The 21,990-nt window shown below is 41.2% G+C and overlaps 1 pseudogene; it reads right to left on the bottom strand.

Moving 5' to 3' along the window:
• Positions 1-3,893: 3,893 nt before the first annotated feature.
• LOC149119443 (N-alpha-acetyltransferase 30 pseudogene) lies at positions 3,894-20,482 on the bottom strand (annotated as a pseudogene).
• Positions 20,483-21,990: the final 1,508 nt, after the last annotated feature.

Raw genomic sequence — 21,990 nt, 5'->3', positions numbered from 1 at the left:
GCCATCCTCCACTGCACTCCTGGACCATAGCAGAGAGCTGGACAGGAAGAGGAGTGACTGGGACAGATTCCGGCTCCCCGACCAGGACTAGAAACTGGGGTGCCAGCATTGCAGGTGGAGGATAGCCTATTCAGCCATGGTGCCGGCTGAAAATGAATCTTGATGAAGAATTGGATGGGAGAGGGAACAGGAAATGGGATGATTTGTGAGTGGGAGGGAGGTTATGGGGGGCAAAACTGCTATAATCCAAAAGTTTTACTTTCAAAATTTATATTTATTAAATAAAAGTTTAAAAAAAGTCTCTCATTATCAGGAGTGAGACTGTTCAGGTATCAATTTATTCTCAAGTTGAATTAACTATAAACCACTACTGATTAGATAAAGAAAAGCAAATGCCAGTGACATGTAGCCTTTTTGACATGTCTAGATATTTTTAGAAATATCTTAAAGACATTTTAGGCTTAAAGATTTCTGGTATGACCTACAGGCCTAAGGACAGATTATTTAATTATTTAAAATAGTCATAGAGAGAAAGGGAGACACAGATCTTCCATCTGCTGATTCACTCCCCAGATGATTGCTTCATCTGTGTCTCTCACAAGGGTTGTAGGGGCCCAAACACTTGGGCCATCTTCTGCTTTTCCCAGGCCATTTGTAAGGAATGGATCAGGAGTGATGCATCCAGGACATAAACCAGTACCTACATGGGATGCCCACATCACAGGCAACGACTTTATCCTTTGTGCCACAATGTCAGCTCCCCAGCAACATCTCTTGATACCATGTTGAGTACAGCAGAAAATATATTCAACCTATTGTTCCTTACAGGTAGGTCATTTCACATCCAAAAATTCTTTAAGGATTTATTTGTTTATGTGAAAGTCAGAGTTACACAGAGAGAAGGAGAGACAGAAAGAGATTTTTGATACATTGGTTCACTCTCTAGATGGCCACAATAGCCAGAGCTGGGCTAAGCTGAAGCCAGACATCTGGAGTTTCTTCTGGGTATCCCATAAGTGTGACACAGGCCCATACACTTGGGTCATCTTTTGCTGCTTTTCCCAAGCTATTATCACAGAGTTGGATCAAAAGTGGGGCATCTTGAACTTGAACTGACACCCATACATGATGCTGGTATAACAGGCAGTGACTTAACCTGGCAGCCCCAGAGACAGCAATTCTAAGTGATGTTATTATGTTTAGTGGTTCTATAAAGGTACTCCCATCACCTTATTTTTATGTAAATTGCCTTTACTGACATATCTCTTTTTTAAAAAAGATTTATTTATTGGAAAAGCAGAGTTACAGAGAGGCAGAGGCAGAGTGGGAGAGAATATCTCCCATCTGCTGGTTCACTTCCCAAATGGCCGAAATGGCTGGAGCTGGGCTGATCCATAGCCCAGAGCCAAGAGCTTCTTCCAGGCTTCCCATGTGGATGCAGGGGCTCAAGGAACTGAGCCATCTTTCACTGTTTTCCTAGGCACATTATCAGAGAGTTGGGTCAGAAGTGGAGCAGCCAGGACTCAAACCAGTGCTATACTGGATGCTGGCACTGTAGGAAGTGGTTTTACCAACTGTGTGACAGTGGCAGGCCCTGAGCCATCACTTTTAAAATATATCTGTTGGAAGATGAATGTAAGCCTTTGCTTTTCTCTTCTACTCTAATATGCAACATTATTTCTTAGCTCCCATGCATGGTAAGGTTAAAATGTGGCAAACCTCTTTACATAGATTTGTCAAGCAAGTGTGGAAGGTAATTTAGGTAATAAGTAGAAATTATTACAACCAATTTTTATCAATAACTTTTTCTTTTTTACTGGCATCAAACTCAAAAGCTACTGTCTGGTTTCTGATCTGTGAACTTCTCTAAAGTAGTTTCATCCCAGTGTAAGGGAAATTATGATCAGCCCACACATCAAAAATGGTAGTATACCCATTAGCCTCTTCAGTACTAGCATATACAGCTTCATGGTAGCATGTAGTGAAATGTTCAGCAGTACCAACTGCCAAACCAGTGTCAGCGGATAGCACAGTCAGTCTTAAAAAGAGACAGCACCCCCATTAAAAGAAAGTTGCAAAAATTTTGCTCAGTTCTTGCCAAGTGAACCCCCTCTATCAAATTATAATTGAATTGTATTTAAACTTGTATCAGACAAATGAATTCCTAATATCAAAAAATAATATTTGATGTTTGCCTCCACTTGGAGGCTTAATTTTGGTGCTGAGTTATCATGCTAAAATTGAAAATTTTAGTCTACTTAACAATTTTTACATACCCAATTAGAGATGTAAGGTATACGCTGATATTCAATATAAACCAGTGGAACAATATGGTAATCATTCGACTTTTTAGTCCAAAACCAAGTAATTCCCAACTCCATCAACTTTTTTTTTTTATTTTTTGACAGGCAGAGTGGACAGTGAGAGAGAGAGAGACAGAAAGGTCTTCCTTTGCCGTTGGTTCACCCTCCAATAGCCGCCGCAGCCGGCGCACCACGCTGATCTGATGGCAGGAGCCAGGTACTTATCCTGGTCTCCCATGGGGTGCAGGGCCCAAGCACTTGGGCCATCCTCCACTGCACTCCCTGGCCACAGCAGAGAGCTGGCCTGGAAAAGGGGCAACCGGGACAGAATCTGGCACCCCAACTGGGACTAGAACCCGGTGTGCTGGCGCCGCAAGGTGGAGGATTAGCCTAATGAGCCATGGCAGTGGCCCTCCATCAACTTTTGTCATCCCCTTGGGGCCATTCCTCAAAGGTTTTCCAAGTAGATTCAACTTCTTAGTGCAATGAAAGAAGGGACGTCTAAAGTCAACCACTCTGTCACTCACCTGGAAAAAGTATCCAAATTATAAAACCCTGAAATAATTTATTACCAAATTTAGAATTTAAATGAAAACAAAAGTTTGCTTGTAAAAGCCTGAAAGAAAAAGACAACATGCATTCAAAAGCTAAGATGAAGACACACATTTTTATCTACACAGGCACTGGCAGACACAACTTAATTAACTTTACTCGTAAGACATACCCCATTCTACACTTTCTCATTCACTAATCAATGAGGTACCAATATTCAAGACTGGGAAATTTAATATTGAAAAATAATAATAAAACCTAAAATTGAAGCTGTTCTCTCACCCCCTTCAGAAAATTATGGTAGGTATTGTGTGAAATGTTAATATATTTAGAGACTTTACCATCTATGGTGGTTATTTATTTATTTATTTATTTGACAGGCAGAGTGGACCGTGAGAGAGAGAGACAGAAAGGTCTTCCTTTTCCATTGGTTCACCCCCCAATGGCCGCTGTGGCTGGCGCACTGCACTGATCCAAAGCCAGGAGCCAGGTGCTTCTCCTGGTTTCCCATGCAGGTGCAGGGCCCAAGCACTTGGGCCATCCTCCACTGCACTTCCGGGTCACAGCAGAGAGATGGACTGGAAGAGGAGCAACTGGGACAGAATCCAGTGCCCAACTGGAACTAGAACCCAGGGTGCCAGTGCCACAGGCAGAGGTTTAGCCTATTGAGCCATGGCACCAGCCTATGGTGGCTTTTTTAAGAACAAAAACCGTGTTCCACTTACTGGTTCTGTGATAAAATTATCACTAGGTAAATAGCATTGTCAGCAGACTTTGCAAATTAACAAACAAATCTTGGCTATCAACTGACATATCTTCTTCATACCAAAAGACTCCTGAAGTTTAAAACAATCTCTTTTATTTCAGAACAAATGCTCCAGGCCAAAGTACAAATATTGTGCGGCACTCAACGCAACACCGACAGAGAAGAGCTCCATGGAAATTATGAAATCCACCAGCAAAGCAATTCTGTACAAAGTGCATTGCATGCAAAGGTCGACTCTGCATGATTAGCCCTTCCTCCTTGATGTCAGTTTCTCAATGCAGCCACAGTTTAAGTTGTAGTGCATTGACTCCATTTAAATAATATCTGAATAGCCTCTTATCTGGAACAAAACCAAGATTTTCATAAAGTTTCAAAGCAGACTTATTTGTTATTTCTGTTTCCAAAGCAACTTCATCACAGTCTCCTTCAACCATGGCATAAATAGCTTTCTTAAGCAAGTTAGTACCCATGCCATTACTCCTGGGTTTGGAATCCACAGCTAACATGGCTATATAACCTCTGCAGAACATCTTTTTGTGCATATCCAACTTGCAAACGATGACAGCTACACACTCCTCCCCTATGATGGCCAAGAAGCACAGCTGTGGCCAGCTGTGGATAAAATCTCTATAAGTATAAATGGAGTAGGGTTCAGACAGATCTTTGGTGCTCAGTCTCATCACATCAAGCATCTGGAGCTCAGATTCCTATTGGAACTACCCTATCCTATCATCGGATCCTCCCCTGGCTCAACCTCCCTGCCTGAGGGGCTTCTTAAACTGCAGCCTGAGGTCAGGGACAAAGATAGCAGCCACACCTCCTCCTGCTCCTCCTCGCCCTTGGCCAGTCCAGTCCCTTGTGGGCCACCATGGGATCGCTCGATGCCATTTCTGCTGGGCTGGGGGGTGCAGTTCTTGCACCCCTGGAGCGGGAGTGAGGGGGCCTCTTGCCCGAGGGTACCCAGCTCCTTTTGTTGCAGTCACTTTGGAGCTCCTGCCAGGGTGGCCGTGCACACCCTGGACCTTGCTGTTGAGGGTGGTGTCCGCCCTGAGGGGTTGCAGTTCGGGGCTGATCAATCCATGGAGCTGCGGCTGCTGTGGCAGTGGCTGAGGGCAGTGGAGGCACAGATCCCCTTGGCAGCCCGCTGGGTTCCTGCAACCGCTTTCAGGCTCACAGCAGGCAAGTGTAGTTGGGAAGGGGCAGCAAGGCTGGGCTGCAGCCAGGGCTGGAGGTGCTGGAGGTGGGAGGAGGCCGCTAGGCCCAGGCAGGACCTCTGCCCTCCCCTCACTGGTCCCTCCTGCCGCCACCTCCCTCACCACCAAAGCTCTCACTCATGAACCCATTTTCAATTGAAAATGCTGTTAGTCGGGGCAGAGCCTTGGCTCACTTGGTTAATCCTCTGCCTGCAGTGCTGGCATCCCATGCGGGTGCAGGTTCTTGTCCTGGCTGCCCTTCTTCCAGTCTAGCTCTCTGCTATGGCCTGGGAAAGCAGTAGAAGATGGCCCAGCTTCTTGGGCCCCTGCACTTGCATGGGAGACCAGGAAGAAGCTCCTGGCTCCTGGCTTCAGATTGGCGATGGGAGCTGATCTGATACACTGCCATCTATCAGGGAAGGTGTGTATGTGTGTTATACTGCCATGTATCAGTGAAGGAAGGGTGTGTGTGTGTGTGTGTGTGTTACATTGTCATCTCTCAGTGAAGGAAGGGTGTGTGTGTGTGTGTGTTACACTGCCATCTATCAGTGAAGAAAGGGTGTGTGTGTGTTACACTGCCATGTGTCAGTGAAGTAAGGGTGTGTGTGTGTGTGTGTGTGTTACATTGTCATCTATCAGTGAAGGAAGGGTGTGTGTGTGTGTGTTACACTGTCATCTATCAGTGAAGGAAGGGTGTGTGTGTGTGTTACACTGTCATCTATCAGTGAAGGAAGAGTGTGTGTGTGTGTGTGTGTTACACTGCCATCTATCAGTGTAGGAAGGGTGTGTGTATATGTTACACTGTTATGTATCAGTGAAGGAAGGTTTGTGTGTGTGTGTGTGTGTGTGTGTGTGTGTGTGTGTGTGGTTGGGTGAGTGAGAAAGAGAGAGATACCAGTGAAGGAACAGAGAGGCTAGGTGGTTCCTGACTCAGCCTATAACCTCCTGGACATGAATATGCATGGGAAACCAACCTCAGCACCCAGCTGGAATCAGAAGGCAGAGGAAGATGTGCCACTACAAGACAATACTTATGTGTCAGACACCATTAGCAGTTCTGAGAGTTTGGAAGAAGAGGAAACAGAAGCCCAAATCAACAAAGCCATTCCAGGATCAGGGTCTAACTTTGGGAGTGGATTTGCCATCAAGCAGTAAAGAACAGGCTGACAAAGACCAAGAACGCTGGCAAGGCTGTGAATGCTGTGCCATGCCATGTCTCTGAGAAGTGAACAGCTCCACTCCTCTCTGGGATATAAGCCAAGAAGTCAGAAGTTATCAACTTCCTATTCTACTAGTAATTCCTAACCACTTTATCTAACTTTACTCCTCTTTATGTTTTACCTTATTCAGGCAAATCAAAACCACCTTCCAGCCCAATATAAAAACCTAAGAGTCATATTTAAGTATGACTACTCTGTAACATAAAATCACTCACTAATCTTATGATTGAGGTTTTTTTTAATATATTGTGAATACAGTGAGGATCTCCGTTTCTCCACTGTTCCTCCCTGGTTCAAGATACCACCAGCTCTCCCTGGAAAAACTTCTACTATCTCTTAACTGGTATTACCATTTACACTTACCCTCTGCTGTCTAGTCTCAACAATCTATGTGATCTTTTAAAAATCTGACATAAAAATCTCCATGCTTAAAACCTACCAATAGCCCTAATTATATTTCTTAAATTTGTTTTATTTAATTGAAAAAATAAAGTTTAATTAAAATATAATCTGCATTTACACACTTTTATGTGTATCATGTATACATACACTTCTATTAAATTTTGTGGAGAATGAAATTCAAAGGTATATTTATTTTTAGAGTTACTATTTAAGAATAAATGATACATGGATTGGCAGAAAGTATGATCTTATTAACCTTGTATTTCAAGTGTAACCTTACATAATGATTAAAGAGATGTGTAAATTAATAAATTTTATTCCCCACATCACTACTCTTTACTTCCTTTGCTCCCAAAAAGCAAATGAAAAGTCCTTCATTATTCAAAAGCAAGAAGACAGGGCTTAATAACAATTTAGCTAGAAAAGAAATGCCGGTGGGTAAGTGTCACAGTGGAGCTGAGAGTTTGTATGAAAGCACTTTTGAGAGCATCTACAACAGCTTCAAAAGTGTGGTTTTATTGTTTTACTAACATTATCTAAAACAATGTCTACCAGTGATGGGGAAAGGGAAAAGTTACCATTGGTTTGACTTACAGAGACCTTTCTTTGAAGACTTCCAAGAAGTCACAAATATTTTATCCTCATGCTCCCCTCAGACAACATGGTGATTGGCCCAGCAAGAAGCAGCGGGGCAAGGAGCCAGCAAGTGCTGGAAGAGGGACTACAGAACAGCCTACGAGGATAGAAAAAGCAAGAGTAGAAAGTGGAGAAGCCGGAGAGGAATCTGGCCCAGCTACAACCATTTCCATAGAGATAAAAAATGTCAGCGCTGACAGGGGTGGGAAAAGGTGGCAACTGGTAGGCGGGATGTGGCCATTACCTCCAGCAGAGCTCGTCAGGGTGCGCCCTCCTGCTTGCCCAGCCGTGGGCATGGAGGTGAGTGGCCCAGCCCTCTAAAGGAGGATGGCCGGGTTCCGGCTCTGCACTGGATCCTCGGGGCGGTCAGGGTCCCTCCTCCTGCTTGGCCAGGCCATGGGCAGGGAGGAGAGTGGCCTCTATGCACTGAGAGCGCTGCCACTGCCTCTTAGCAAAAGAAGGTGCCGGGTTCAGCCTTCGCAGCCGCTTCCCTGTCTGTGCTCCAGGCCCGCTACACCCTCTTACACATTACCTCCGAATTTGGCGCCAATGCGGCCTTCAAACAGGGTCCGTGTCTGCCATGGGCAGCATGCAGGAGTCTGGGCTCTTGCAGTGAGCGGGAGAAGGGATGGCCTGTGTTGGATGCGGAGTACACCTGGGGTCACGGGGAAGGAAGCTGGTTTTGTCCGCGAAAGGTAGATTCATGGCCCCAGTGCCAGGTGCAGTCAGGGCCTCCACACTGGGAGAAGCCTACATGGTGCTCTTCCCAGACCCTGGGGCTGGGCGGCTGAGCATGCGATTGGCTGAAGCGCATGCGTTGGTTCATGTGGGAGTTTAGGGTGAACTACAAACGCTCAAACTAGACAGGGTCAACAAATGCAACAGTCAAATTTTCCTCTGGTAGCACTGTTTTCCCTATTTTATATGTGAGGTGCCTAAGGTAACACAATATCTGTATGACAAATCCTTATACTCTCCTTTGTGGTTGTGTACTCTGAAAAAATTGCTTTTAATATTAAATATTTCTTCCAGGTTTAGTGTTAAAATTATATATGAATGGGGATTTTTTTGAGACATTACACTTGTGCTAGCTTTTATAATAATAATGCCTTTGTGAGGCTTAGTTTTCTGATTTTTTTTATGTAATAGTAGCTACAGCAATGCAGCACTAATACTTTCATTTTACTGAGGTTCTGCAACTGGCCCAGATGTGAAATCTGTCACATGTTATAGGTGCAATAAATGAAAACATGGCTATGAGCTAACCTTGGACAATCATCCATTCAGAGAACCAGCTGTGTCAGTTTACCACATTTGTAACCGTATTCAGTGGACTTTACTTTAGAGGTTAGTTTAATATTGAAAATATTGTTAGGGATTCATAACCTTGATTGGCTTGCCCCACTTTTGTTCCCCTGAAAAGGATGCACACATACAGATTATGTTCAGTATCAGCACCTAAAGGCCTCTGCCAGCTGAGGTCAGCAATGCTGTGGACCATTTGCTGTTGCTCTCCTGTTTTGACTGGAAGTCTTTTTAATGAGAACTTTAAATGGGTCTGTGACACATGATAAGTTTTATGGTAAGAAATACAAGTTGAATGGACATATGTGTACTCCTATTAATAAGCATGTGCATTTCTGTTAGCAGCCTTTAAAATGAAAGAGCTCTTGACTAGGAAGATGCCTCAGAACTGCCAGGCTCCTAGAGGATTCTGAAGCACTAAACTTTGAGTGAGGCCTGGCTTGGGCACTTCCAAGCATTACAGGTAATTCTGATGCACAATGATCCCATTCTGAACATACATGACAAAACATAAGACTTGGTTTAGACACTTTTTAAATCTTTGAACTTGCCAGGAAATTAAAGGGCTAGGGATAGTGAACTCACTGGAAGTGATGATTTGTCCAGCGATCCTCAGCCTTTTCACCCCCTAACCACATTGGAGCCCTGTGGGATGTGCTTTGTCTTTCTGAGCCCTTAACAGTGCCTTGTGCAGAGTGAGTGTGAATGGACATGAATTCTTCTCCCAAGAACAGTAAATGATGAACTATATATCATTGTCCCTGTGTATACAGATGAACTCAGTTGAAAAATGTTTGGTGACTTCTTTGAATTGGTTTATAACCAGGGAGTCCTCATACAATATTCTGTGGTGAGATCTCTTTGTTTTCTCTTCTGTCTCAGTAGTTCCCTGGGAAGATAGTTTTGACAACACTTACCAGGCTGATGTGTGGTCAGTCTGACTGATTTGTCTGTAAACTTGTGAGACAGAAGTGTATTGTAAGATTTTATTTTGTACCTAGCATAGAATAAACATTTACCTTCAGAAAGTTATTTTAAATGTGCATTTAAATAACAAGGTTGAGTCAATGATAATCAAATTTTGATTGAACAGTAGTTCTTAAATTACTGTTTTCAATCCTAGAGTTTTACATGTAAAGGTTCTGTTTTGTGAGCATAAATTTTTTCTTTTTATAATGTAAGTTAATTACTGATAACTTTTGTAATATTACAGATGGGAGGATTATTACCTTCATATGTATCTGTCTACAACTTTATATCAATTGTTCTGTAACAGTTTATGTTTGATTACTATATATAATAATCTCATCAGACTTATGCAATTTGTGAAATTGCATCTGGCTGTAAAATAACTTTAAACCTCAAATATAGGTGATGGTAATTCCATGGTATGCTTTCTTAACTTAGGTAGATTTCATCCTGCTTGAAGTTGTAAGGTCAAGACTATTGAATATATGCACATAATGTGGCTTGCATTAGAATATGTTATTTTCAAATAAAAATTCTTATGATGTTAAAAACTTAAAAATATTTTTGTGAGTCTGATGTTGTGGTATAGTGGGTAAAGCTGCTGCTGCCTGTGACACCAACATCCCATATGAGAATGATTCATGCCCCATCTACTACACTTCCCATCCAGCTTTCAGCTACTGTCCTGAGAAAAGCAGTAGAAAATGTCCCAAGTGTTTGGGTCCAAGACACCTATATGGGAGACCTGGATGAAGCTCCTGGGTCCTGGTTTCATCCTGGGCTAGTGCTGGCCATTGTGGCCATTTGGGGAGTTAACCAGGGAATGGAAAATCTCCCTGTTTGTCTCCCCCTCACTCTCTGTAACTATGACTTTCAAAATAAATCATACACAATCCTCACCCCCAGAAACCTCTTAACATAATCCCAATTGTCTATTTTTATTTTGATTGCCTTTGCTTCTGGAGTGGTTCCTAAGAAGTCTTTGCTTATGCTTAAATGGTGGCTTGATCAGCATAGCCCTGACTGTTAATGAACAACTTAATACATTATCCCTCTTAGTAGTTTTTTTATCTGTTCTACTTAATATGACTGGTTTAGATCTGTAATTGATGCACAGTTATTCTTAAGTGTTGAAAATTAACTGAAATGTGATCCCTGTTGAACATGGTGATGGGAATGGGAGAGGGAAGAGATGTATAATTTGGGACATGCTCAGGCTGCCTTGCCCCAAGTGGTGGAGTTAGAAGCATACCAGGGGATTCCAATTCAATCCCATTGAGGTGGCATGTACCAATGCCATCTCACTGTTCCAGGTGATCAGTTTCAGTTCACAGTTGGTCATGGTGGAGGGACTGGGAGTCAAAGGGAGCACATAGACAAGTCTAGTACCTGCTAACGCTAACTGATGGAGTAAATAAAGGGGAGAGTGATCCAACATGGGAAGTGAGATACTCAGCAGACTCATAGAATGGGAGATGTCCTAAATAGCACTCTGGCCTCAGAATCAGCCCTAAAGGCATTCGGAGCTGGCTGAAAAGCTCATGAGAGTATTTCAGGCATGGAAAGCCAAGACACTCTGGCAAAAGATCTCTGTGAGTGAGATGCCAGTGGAAAGAACAGGTCATCAAAGAAGGAGGTACCTTTCTCTGAAGGGAGGAGAGAACTTCCACTTTGACTATGACCTTGTCTAAACAAGATAAGAGTCGGAGAACTCAGAGGGCTTCCATAGCCTTGGAAACTCGTGACTGGAGCATGGGGAGATTACTGATGCCATAGACAGGAGTGTCAATTGGTAAAGTCAACAACAGGAGTCACTGTGCACTTACTCCTCATGTAGGATCTCTATCCTTAATGTGCTGTACATTGAGATTTAATGCTATAATGAGTACTCAAACAATATATTTCACTTTGTGTTTCTATGGGGGTGCAAACTGTTGAAATCCTTACTTAATGCATACTAAACTGATCCTCTGTAAAAAAAAAAAAAAAAAGAAATTATCAACTCCCAACTTGACCAACTTGACTCTCACTGGGATTAAACATGACAATAGGTCTGCTCTGATTTCATCATCATTTAAAAAAAATCATCTATTATTTTTCACTTTATGTTTCTGTGTGGGAGCAAACTGTTGAAATCCATACTTAATGTATACTAAGCTGATCTTCTGTATATTAAGATAATCGAAAATGAATCTTGATGTGAATGGAAGGGGAGAGCGAGTGGGAAAGAGGAGGGTTGTGGGTGGGAGGGACGGTATGTGGGGGAAGCCATTGTAATCCATAAATTGTACTTTGGAAATTTATATGCATTAAATAAAAGTTTAAAAAAAAAGAAATACTGTGAATAACACTAAAAAAAAAGAAGTCTTTGCTTATGCCAATGTCTTGTAGCATTTCCCCAGATATTGTCCTCCATTAATTTGATGGTATCCAACTTTTGCCCATTCAATACGATGTTGACTGTGGACTTGTCATCTGATGGTGTTGAGGAATGTTCCTTCTATACCCAATTTGCTTAAGGTACAAAATTAATGGGGGGCTTTGACACCCCACTTTCATCAATGGATAGATCAACTAGACAAAAAAATCAACAAACAGAGCTTACTACACTACGGACCAAATGTATCTGATATCTATACAGAACATTTCATCCTAGAGTTGAATAATATGCATTCTTTTCATCAGCACATGTAACTTTCTCTAGATAGACCATATGCTAGGCCATAAAGCAAGTTTCATCAAATTAAAAAAAATTGAAATCATACCATGTATGTTATCTAACCACAATGGAGCAAGACAGGAAATTAACAACTTAAGAATCTCTTGAAAATATTCAAATATATGGAGATTGAACAACATGCTCCTGAATGAAGAGTGGGTCATAATATAAATCAAAAGGAAGAATCAAGGGCCAGTGCCACAGCTCACTAGGCTAATCCTCCACCTTGCGGTGCTGGCACACCGGGTTCTAGTCCCGGTAGGGGTGCTGGATTCTGTCCTGGTTGCCCTCTTCCAGGACAGCTCTCTGCTGTGGCCCAGGAGTGCAGTGGAGGATGGCCCAAGTACTTGGGCCCTGCACCCCATGGGAGACCAGGATGAGTACCTGGCTCCTACCATCAGATCAGTGTGGTGTGCCGGCCACAGCGCGCTGGCCGCGGCAGCCATTGGAGGGTGAACCAACTGCAAAGGAAGACCTTTCTCTCTGTCTCTCTCTCTCACTGTCCACTCTGCCTGTCAAAAAAAGGAGGAATCAAAATATTCATAAGAAAAATGAATATGCAATATAAAACTTAAGAGATACATCAAAAGTAGTGTTACCAGGGAACTTAGGTACTTTATGAAGTGGGGTCCTGTGGATGGATACACTTGGAAGGTTGTTTCCATGTGACCTTTTCAGTCTTCATGAGAAGCTTGTTGTAAAAGCCTGATCTGTTCCAATTCTTTTTCCTCCTCACCCTGTGATCTTTCTTCCATATAGGCTTAGCTATTAGCATCAGACTCTTATCAGAGGGGTCTGTGTTATGTCATTTGGACATGGGGTATCCAAAATTGAGTTAAAGCTTTTCTTTTCATAAGGTAGCTGCTTTATGTATTTCATTGTAATGAAAGTGCAGTGGGCCGGCACCACAGCTCAATAGGCTAATACTCCACCTGCAGTGCCAGCACACTGGGTTTTAGTCCCGGTCGGGCACCGGATTCTGTCCCGGTTGCCCCTCTTCCAGGCCAGCTCTCTGCTCTGGCCAGGGAGTGTAGTGGAGGATGGCCCAAGTGCTTGGGCCCTGAACCCGCATGGGAGACCAGGAAAAGCACCTGGCTCCTGCTTTTGGATCAGCGCGGTGCACCAGCAGTAGCGCCATGGCCGCGGCGGCCATTGGAGGGTGAACCAATGGCAAAGGAAGACCTCTCTGTCTCTCTCTCTCACTGTCCACTCTGCCTGTCAAAAAAATTTAAAAAAAAAGTGCAGTGCATTTATACTTTTGAAAAATTGAGACATTCACTTATTTCTTTAGTATTTCCTTTCCTTTTTTTTTTAGATTTTTATTTTATTGGACAGAATTATAAATAGTGAGAGAGAGAGACAGGGAGAAAGGTCTTCCTTCCATTGGTTCACTCCCCAAATGGCTGTAATGGACAGAGCTGCACTGATCCAAAGCCAGGAACCAGATCCTTCCTCCTGGTCTCCCATGCAGGTACAGGGGCCCAAGCACCTGGGCCATCCTCCACTGCTTTCCCAGGCCACAGAAGAGAGCTGAACTGGAAGAGGAGCAACTAGGACTAGAACTAGCACCCATATGGGATGTTAGTGCCACAGACAGAGGAATAGATAGTCTAATGCAACACTTCAATGTTTTATTCTCAAGAAAAGTGTGATATAGCAAGTAGCTCTGAGATTCCAGCTTCCCAAATTTTCACCAAGACTGTCAGTGCAAATTTGCTATTTCATGGATGTATTAATTGATCCTTACAAATTAAACATAATATTTTCTTTCAAATAATTTCCTGCTTAATCCACAAAACGTATGTATACTCTTTTCTAACATTTTTTTGCCTAATTTTCTTTTTTTAAACTTTTATTTAATGAATCTAAATTTCCAAAGTACAGCATATGGATTACAATGGCTTTCACCCCTTACCTTCCCTCCCACCCACAACCCTCCCCTTTCCCTCTCCCTCTCCCCTTCCATTCACATCAAGATTCATTTTCAATTCTCTTTATATACAGAAGATCAGTTTAGTATATATTAAGAAAATATTTCAACAGTTTGCACCCACATAGAAACACAAAGTGAAAAATACTATTTGACTACTAGTTATAACATTAAATCACAATGTACAGCACATTAAGGACAGAGATCCTACATGAGGAGTAAGTGCACAGTGACTCCTGTTGTTGACTTAACAAATTGACACTCTTGTTTATGCTCTAGTCATGAGTTGCCAAGGCTATGGAGGTCTTTTGAGTTCACCAACTGTGATCATATTTAGACAAGGTCATAGTCAAAGTGGCAGTTCTCTCCTCCCTTCAGAGAAAGGTACCTCCTTCTTTGATGACCTGTTCTTTCCACTGGGATCTCACTCGCAGAGATCTTTCATTTAGGTCATTTTTTTTTCCAGAGTGTCTTGGCTTTCCATGCCTAAAATACTCTCATGGGCTCTTCAGCCAGATCCAAATGCCTTAAGGGCTGATTCTGAGGCCAGAGTGCTGTTTAGGACATCTGCCATTCTATGAGTCTGCTGTGTATCCTGCTTCCCATGTTGGATCGTTCTCTCCCTTTTTTATTCTATCAGTTAGTATTTTCAGACACTAGTCTTGTTTATGTGATCCCTTTGGTTCTTAGTCCTATCATTATGATCAATTGTGAACAGAAATTGATCAAATGGACTAGTGGGATGGCATTGGTACATGCCACCTTGATGGGATTGAATTGGAGTCCCCTGGAATGTTTCTAAGTCTACCATTTGGGGCAAGTCAGCTTGAGCATGTCCCAAATTGTACATCTCTTCCCTCTCTTATTCCCACTCTTATATTTAACAGGGATCACTTTTCAGTTAAATTTCAACACTTAAGAATAACTGTGTATTAATTACAGAATTCAACCAATATTATTAAGTAGAACAAACAAAAAATTCTTAATGTGAATATACGGGATGACAACCATTCAAAGTTATCTTTGTCACTGATGTAGATGAGATATCAAACACATATATCTTTTGGTGGCTTAAAGTGTTTCTGAAGTGAAGGTCCCACACAATGTAACAGGAAAGGAATTTGAAAAGGTGTGAGTAAAGAGAAACTAAGGGGTATCCTTATTCATTATCAAGTCAAAAATAAAATCTACTTTTTAAAGTTGTTCAAAGCATTTCTATGTCATACAGAATTAGAAATTAGGCCTTGATCATATCATTTGCATATTTCATGTCAATGGTACCACTTCTCTGGGCCTTAGTTTCATCATGTAAAAATAAATTATACCTAAAGTTTCTATCTTTATAATTTAATTGTTTATTACTTGCTTGTTGTCCTCTGCTAAGCAAGATGTTGCCACTCTACCTTGGATACAAAAAAAGTTATCTTTAAAACTAATATTTGTTACTATGCACAATATTGTGAAAGGTTATTAAATAATATTTAAGGATGAATAGAGCCAAGTAAAGAGTACTCTGAGAAGTAGAAAACCAAATTGGAAATAGAAAAGTGGAAAAAAGATGTTGAAATCATCTCCTGGTAGAGAAATTTTTGAAAATGTATTAATTATGTGGCAAATATTTTTGTTCACAATAGTGAGTCTGCATATTTGATACATGTGGAACAACTCAACCCAGAAAGCCTTCAAATTCTGCCCTCAAGTATTCCATATAATTTACCACCTTGGTGTATCTTAAGGAAACAGTGAAAGATAATTCTACCAGGTCCATTGAATGTTATGGAATAAATCAAAAGCAGCCATCCTGTGTGTTAATGGAGAATTCATGGATAATTTACCCCATATGGCTTTGACCAGGTAACCATACCAAAATTTACCCTTATATAAAATGAAGTAATAGTAGTCCCTGATACTCTGAAAATTCCAGGAGACAACACACAATAAAAGAGAGCCAATACTAGTGTTCTATATTTTGTATATAATTTACAATATGTGCATTGCAAGCATTGATGAATCCACTAACCAAATTACAAATTTAAATGTTACTATACTTTGGAAACCTTTTCCTACCTCTCTGTTACAATTCTTCCCCAGTGGAAGTCACTCTCTTTGATTTTATGATAATCATTCTTTAAGTGGGTTGTTCTCTCCTGCACAGGGAGGCAGCCTGTCAGGTTTCTTCCACCCAACTATAAACATTCTTTAAGTGATATTGTTTAATATTTTCTTATTTTGCATTTTGTTTATGAAAAAAATCACATGGTGCCAAATCCAACTTGCTTCCGTAATATACTTTTTAGGATTCATCAGAGTAGACATACGTCTTGTTGATTCATTTTCACTGTGCAGTCTTTACTACATGAATATGTGCTGATTAGTTTGTTCACTCTAACAATGGTGACATTTTGGGCTATTTCCATGATTTTTTGATATCATAAAAAACACTGTTATGCATATCCTTATCCATGACTTCTCTGTACCTAACCCAGATTATTGCTAGATTTCTAACTAGAAGTGGAATTGCTCTGATTCATGTAAAGCATCTGTTCACTAACTGATCTCCACCTCTTTGATTTTGACCTCAGTCATCCCATTGACTTTAATATCAACTCTGGATATCCCAGAGAACCATCACTAGACTGATCAGTCCTTGTTACCATTTCTCATCCCAAACACACACACACACACACACACACACACACATTGAAATAAAAGGCACAATAATATTAGAGAACATATTTTAAAGCTGATTGTGTGAGGGTGAGGAAATCTCACTGCAATGCCTAGTGCTTCAAAGTAACACACCTCTGTGAAAAATGGTGTCTTCTAACTCTACTTTTGTAGGACCCTAGTGTCCTCTTTACCTGACACATTTCATTTTAAGTTACTGAAGCAAAAATGTTCTCTACACTTTAGGAATTCTTTTTGTCATCTATATCTAGATTGTGGGCCTAAAGTAAAAGACAATAATTTTTCAAATGGCAAAATTTTGGATAAGCTCTTTTCTTTGAGCCTAACAGCATCCATATGCATAGTTCTTGATGATACACACCCTTTTTAGCTCATAAAACCCAACAAACTCTCAGTACCTAAGCCAGCATCAACATTTCCTTTACTAATTTATTGTAAATATTACATGGGTTGTGCCTGAATTCCTGTTTTTTTTTTTTTTGAAAAATTATATTGATAAATGCTCTTGGACTTTTAAATAAATACAGAAATGCACTGGGAAAATTACAGCAATTTTACTCTATACAAAGGTAAACAAATCATGTCAAACACTGCTTTCAGCTTTAATTTCTGCACAAAAATATAAAATAGAAGTATTTCTATGGCTATATTGGATATTCTATTATAAAGGTATTTATTTTTGGAAGGATAGGATGTTAGAAACGGAGAAACAGAAAGATACAGAGGGAGAGGTAGAGAGAGAAAGAGAGGGAAGAACAGAGAGAGGAGAGAGGAGAGAGGAGAGTGGGGAGAGGGGAGAGGGGAGAGAGAGAGAGAGAGAGAGAGAGAGAGAGAGAAGCTTTTCAGTTTCATTCTCCAAATGCCCTGAAGAGCTGCAGCTGGAGCTGGGCCAGGCCAAAGCCAAGAAGAAGCAACTTCATCCAGGTCTCCTATGTAGATGGCAGCAACCCATGTACTTGGGCCAGTATCTGCTTCTCACAATAAATTATCAGGAACCTGGATTGATGTGTGCATTCTAAGTGTCAGCTTAACCTACTGTGCTATAACACTTACCTTAAGATAACAACTATTTTGCAGATAACAATACATAATAAGGAACAAAATGAGCCAGGTATTACTAGCTGGAATTGTGCATGCACAATTAACAGCCAAGTGTTATTATGCCCTCTCACAGTTATTTATTTAAATTATATTATCTTTCCTTATTTTCTCTAGTTTTCAGACTACTATCTCTTAAGCTAAAGGAAATTTGTTTTAGGAAACATCTTGAAAACTACTTTCTCTAGACATGTGTTTATTGCAAAAAAGAAGATTACAAAAGTGAATTCATGAACAAGTGAACATAACTGCTATTTTTATTTAGATTAATTTTAATTAAGTGCCTTTTAATACAACTGATAGAAGGAACAGCAAACATCATTTTAGAAACTTTAAAATAGTATTATTATAGTCTACAAGCTATCTATATTACTTGATATATCTTTCTCATAGTTATATTCCTGAAGTAATATTAGGATTGTGTTGAAGCTAAAGGGGTACACACACTGGGAAGTCTTTTCCTTAATATCAGAGAGACTTCATGCCTCATTTGTGGGAGACTAAAGTACCATAAGGGACAACCTGGGTAGGAGATGAGGGGCTTGACTGATGACAATTGTGCTTACTAAACAAAATAAAAAGGATATATTGTTTCTCTTCAGTTAAGAATAAACCTACATATATGGAAAATTGATCCAATGGGCTTATCGAAATCATTGGTATTTTTCCTATGTAATAAAGCTCCCTAAATTGCTTGATCTGTGGCTAATATGGTAATCTGAGAGTATAAAAGTGACATGATCTTGATAATGTGACTTACATTCCCTATATTCTTAGCTCATGGCTACACATTAGCTGCTGTATGACCAACACACTGTGTTTCAGGAAGGAATAAGGAAAATGATTTTGCAGCATAAGCTTCCTCCATTATAATGAACATTCCAAGGAAATTATCTCAATGACTTCCATTTTCACCTTAGTTTTTCAAGAGAATACATCACAACAGAGATTTTTGTTCAAATACTTTGAACTACAGTAATAGTTAAACAGGATGTGCTAACAGATACCATGCAAGTCATGTTGACACACAGAAACAAATATAACAAAATTATCATAATTAAATCTGTGTGCTGTATTTAAAAATAAAAAATACAAAAATGAGTTAAAAATAAAAGTCAAATATTAACACATTTGAAGGTATTACAATGGAAATTAACATAAAGTCATAGGGCTAAGATCTGATTATAAATGGAAAATAAATGTGTTTGAAAACATACAAACTGAAACAAAGCAAAAAATCAAAATAGATAATGAAAATAAAAATCATTATACTATAGTGTGCATAGTTTTAAGCAAAAATAATTTTCCCATATACAGAGGTGGTGAATTTGGGAGGTTGACAAAGGAATGTGGTGTGATGGGGTTAAGATGCATTAACTTTAATATTCTAATGATTGAAATATTTTTATTTATTTTTAAGCTGTTAATATAGTGAAAAATATCTTCCTTACTGTTCAATTATGTAAGTATTCACCCTTAAAGGCAGTGCATGATATAACTTCAGTCTCCACTTTCAGAGATATTCCACCCATTTAACCTATACTTTATTGCCTTTTTTCAGAACCAACAATAGAAGAATAAAGTTACTGGTCTGAATTTTGTTATGGTGTCCAACTGATAAATCTTGAATATAATACTATAAAAGTGCTTTTGTAACTTTGTAAAATCACATGCTGTTACATTTTATATACCATTCTTATTGTTTGAAACATACATTTCCTCTTTTGCCGATTTTATCTTTCTATTTTTCCTTACTACAAGGGAGAGGTCCCTGCCTGGCCCCTTCCCAGATTGGCAGGAAGAAAAATGGCATCATGGCAGTAGGGAGTGTAGTAACTGTGGGTATGGAAGGAAACACAGGTCTAACATTAGCTGTGAGGAAACAGCATGGAACACATTCCATGACAAATGTGTATGTTTCTGTGTCTACCCCATGTGGTCCACGGTGTCCTTGCCTGCTGGCCACCTGTTCCAGATCTTGTTGTGGGATGGAAGAGGGAGATGTAGGGATTCTGAGACAGAGGGGCAGCAAGAGGCAGGGGCTGATGGAGGCCTTCAGACAGCTGGGGTGGGCCATACACTCAAATGTGAGGAAACTGGGAGAGAGGTCCCTTAGGGCTTTGCCCCAATGTTCCCTGAATATTCAACAAGACTGCTCCTCACCACTGAGCCTCTGAGTCTGAGGAGAGAGAGGGTTGCTGGCTGGGTCTCTCAGAGAGTCTGGCATTTGACAGTGTTTCATGTCAAAAATAAATAATTTACTAAAAAGCAGCTTGCCACACCCATGGTGAGCAAAGCCTCGTGGTGGAAAGGGGATGTCCGGCCAGCTGGGATTGTTAATACCTGTTCTATCTCCTCCCAGCCCACCAGGTGCAGCTGTCAGACCCAACAGGCCTGTGACAACAGCTGTCAGATGAGCATCAGGTAGCAGAGAGCAGGGTGGAATGTTGATGATGAGGGAATCTCCTGATGTGATTTTATGTAAAGGATGACAGTGGCATGTGCTGAGTTTCAGAACATGGGCAGCAACAGCAATATGGTATAAATAGTTCCAAGTCCCCAAAGCAGAGACATGGATGGATGTCTGGGCTCCTCCAGTTAAACGTGGACAGCTGCTGTGCAGCAGGCAGGTCAGGGCCTTCATCTGGTTTACAGGGCTGTCAGTCTGTTGAGGGCAGAGGCACTTAGCTCCATAGTGCATTGTGTCAGGATGGACAGGAGTAGGCTCTGTAGATGGCAGGACTGCTCATAGTAAATTGGATAGTGATTGCCTAGTGGGTACTGGATCCACCACCACCACTGTTTGAGGAGACTAGGACAATCACTGTGCTCCTTATTCAGCCTGTTTAAGAGGCAGTGTCACTGACAATCCCTACATTGGCAAAAAGAATCAGGTCCTTGTGGCCTATGAATGGAGCTGCCACCAGTGGCACCAGTCAGGTAGTGGGTAGAGCACATCCCAGCCATGGCGATCCCATTACTGAGGTTGCAGGAGCTGTCCAAGTTCCATATGGTCTCACATGTGATTCATAATGGGAACCAGGTAGTGTTAAAGGCCTCTATGCCTGTGTATCAAAAAAATGGGTTTTTCAAATCCAGGAAGTTCAGGGATTTAGAGCCCATCTTGTCCTGACCATAATATTGATGTCTGTATTTGGGGTCCTGTTGGCAATAAACAGATATGTTGCTGAAAGCATATCTCCAGCCTTGGCAAATTGTGATCACTGTTGCAGGTACCAGAAATGGTAGCAGTGTGTTAAGGGACCTGTCACAGCCATGCAGAGCCACATGGTCGTAATGGAGCCAATAAAAGCAACATCAAACAAGAAGGTCAGATCTCTGAATGAAGCATGTGGAGTTGTATGAGTTCTCCCTGTGAGAATCTCTCTTTGGCTTCTTTTTTTTTAAGATTACTTTACTTATTTGAAAGGCAGAGTTGAGGGAGAGAGAGGGAGAGAAAGAGAGAGAGAGAGAGAGAGAGAATCTTCAACCCATTGCTTCACTCCCCAAATGAACTCAATGCCTGTAGCTGGGCCTATCTGAAGCCGGGAGCCAGGAGCTTTTTCCATGTCTCTCATGTAGGTGCAGGAGTCCAAGCATCTAGACCAATGTCTTCTGCTTTCCTAGGCCATTTGCAGGGAGCTGGATCAGAAGTGGAGCAACCAGGACTCCAGCCAGCACCCATATGGGATGCAGGCACTGCAGATGGTGGCTTTACCCACTATGCAAAGGCACTAGCCCATCTCTTTGGATTTTGAGAGATGCCTCTGCCAGCATCTAACTTCCTGCCACAGCCCCTGAAACACACCCCAGCCACTGACTGACATCCCACTGCACATGCCACCACCCCAACTGCCATCTTAAATCCCAGCATAGGCCTCGTGGCCACATGAGTAATGCAGCAGCTTGGATGTTCTGTATTTATTGAATGGTGCCCTAATAAAATTAGGACATTGCAGGTAATCACTTTGATATGGATCTCAGAAACTGCAGTACACTTGGGTTAGACAGATACAAACTACATTTCTTGGGGAGACAGTTGTGTCAGAGAGGGCCTTCATGGTGGACCTCAATAATTTATATTCTTCTCCACAATATCTAAGAGTTTCTGATTCCTGTATCATTTCTAATCTGTCATGCTGTGGTATTTGGTATCCCAGTTTACTTTTTTCTCCTTTTTTCATCCTTCTATTGTTTCTATCATCCAAA

The sequence above is a fragment of the Oryctolagus cuniculus genome, chromosome Y, assembly GCF_051225735.1.
Source record: "Oryctolagus cuniculus isolate XC-2025 breed Fujian yellow rabbit chromosome Y, ASM5122573v1, whole genome shotgun sequence".
NCBI classification, from domain to species: Eukaryota; Metazoa; Chordata; class Mammalia; order Lagomorpha; family Leporidae; genus Oryctolagus; species Oryctolagus cuniculus.
Note: the sequence above shows the minus strand (reverse complement) of the source record. Positions and strands in the feature narration are given on the sequence as shown.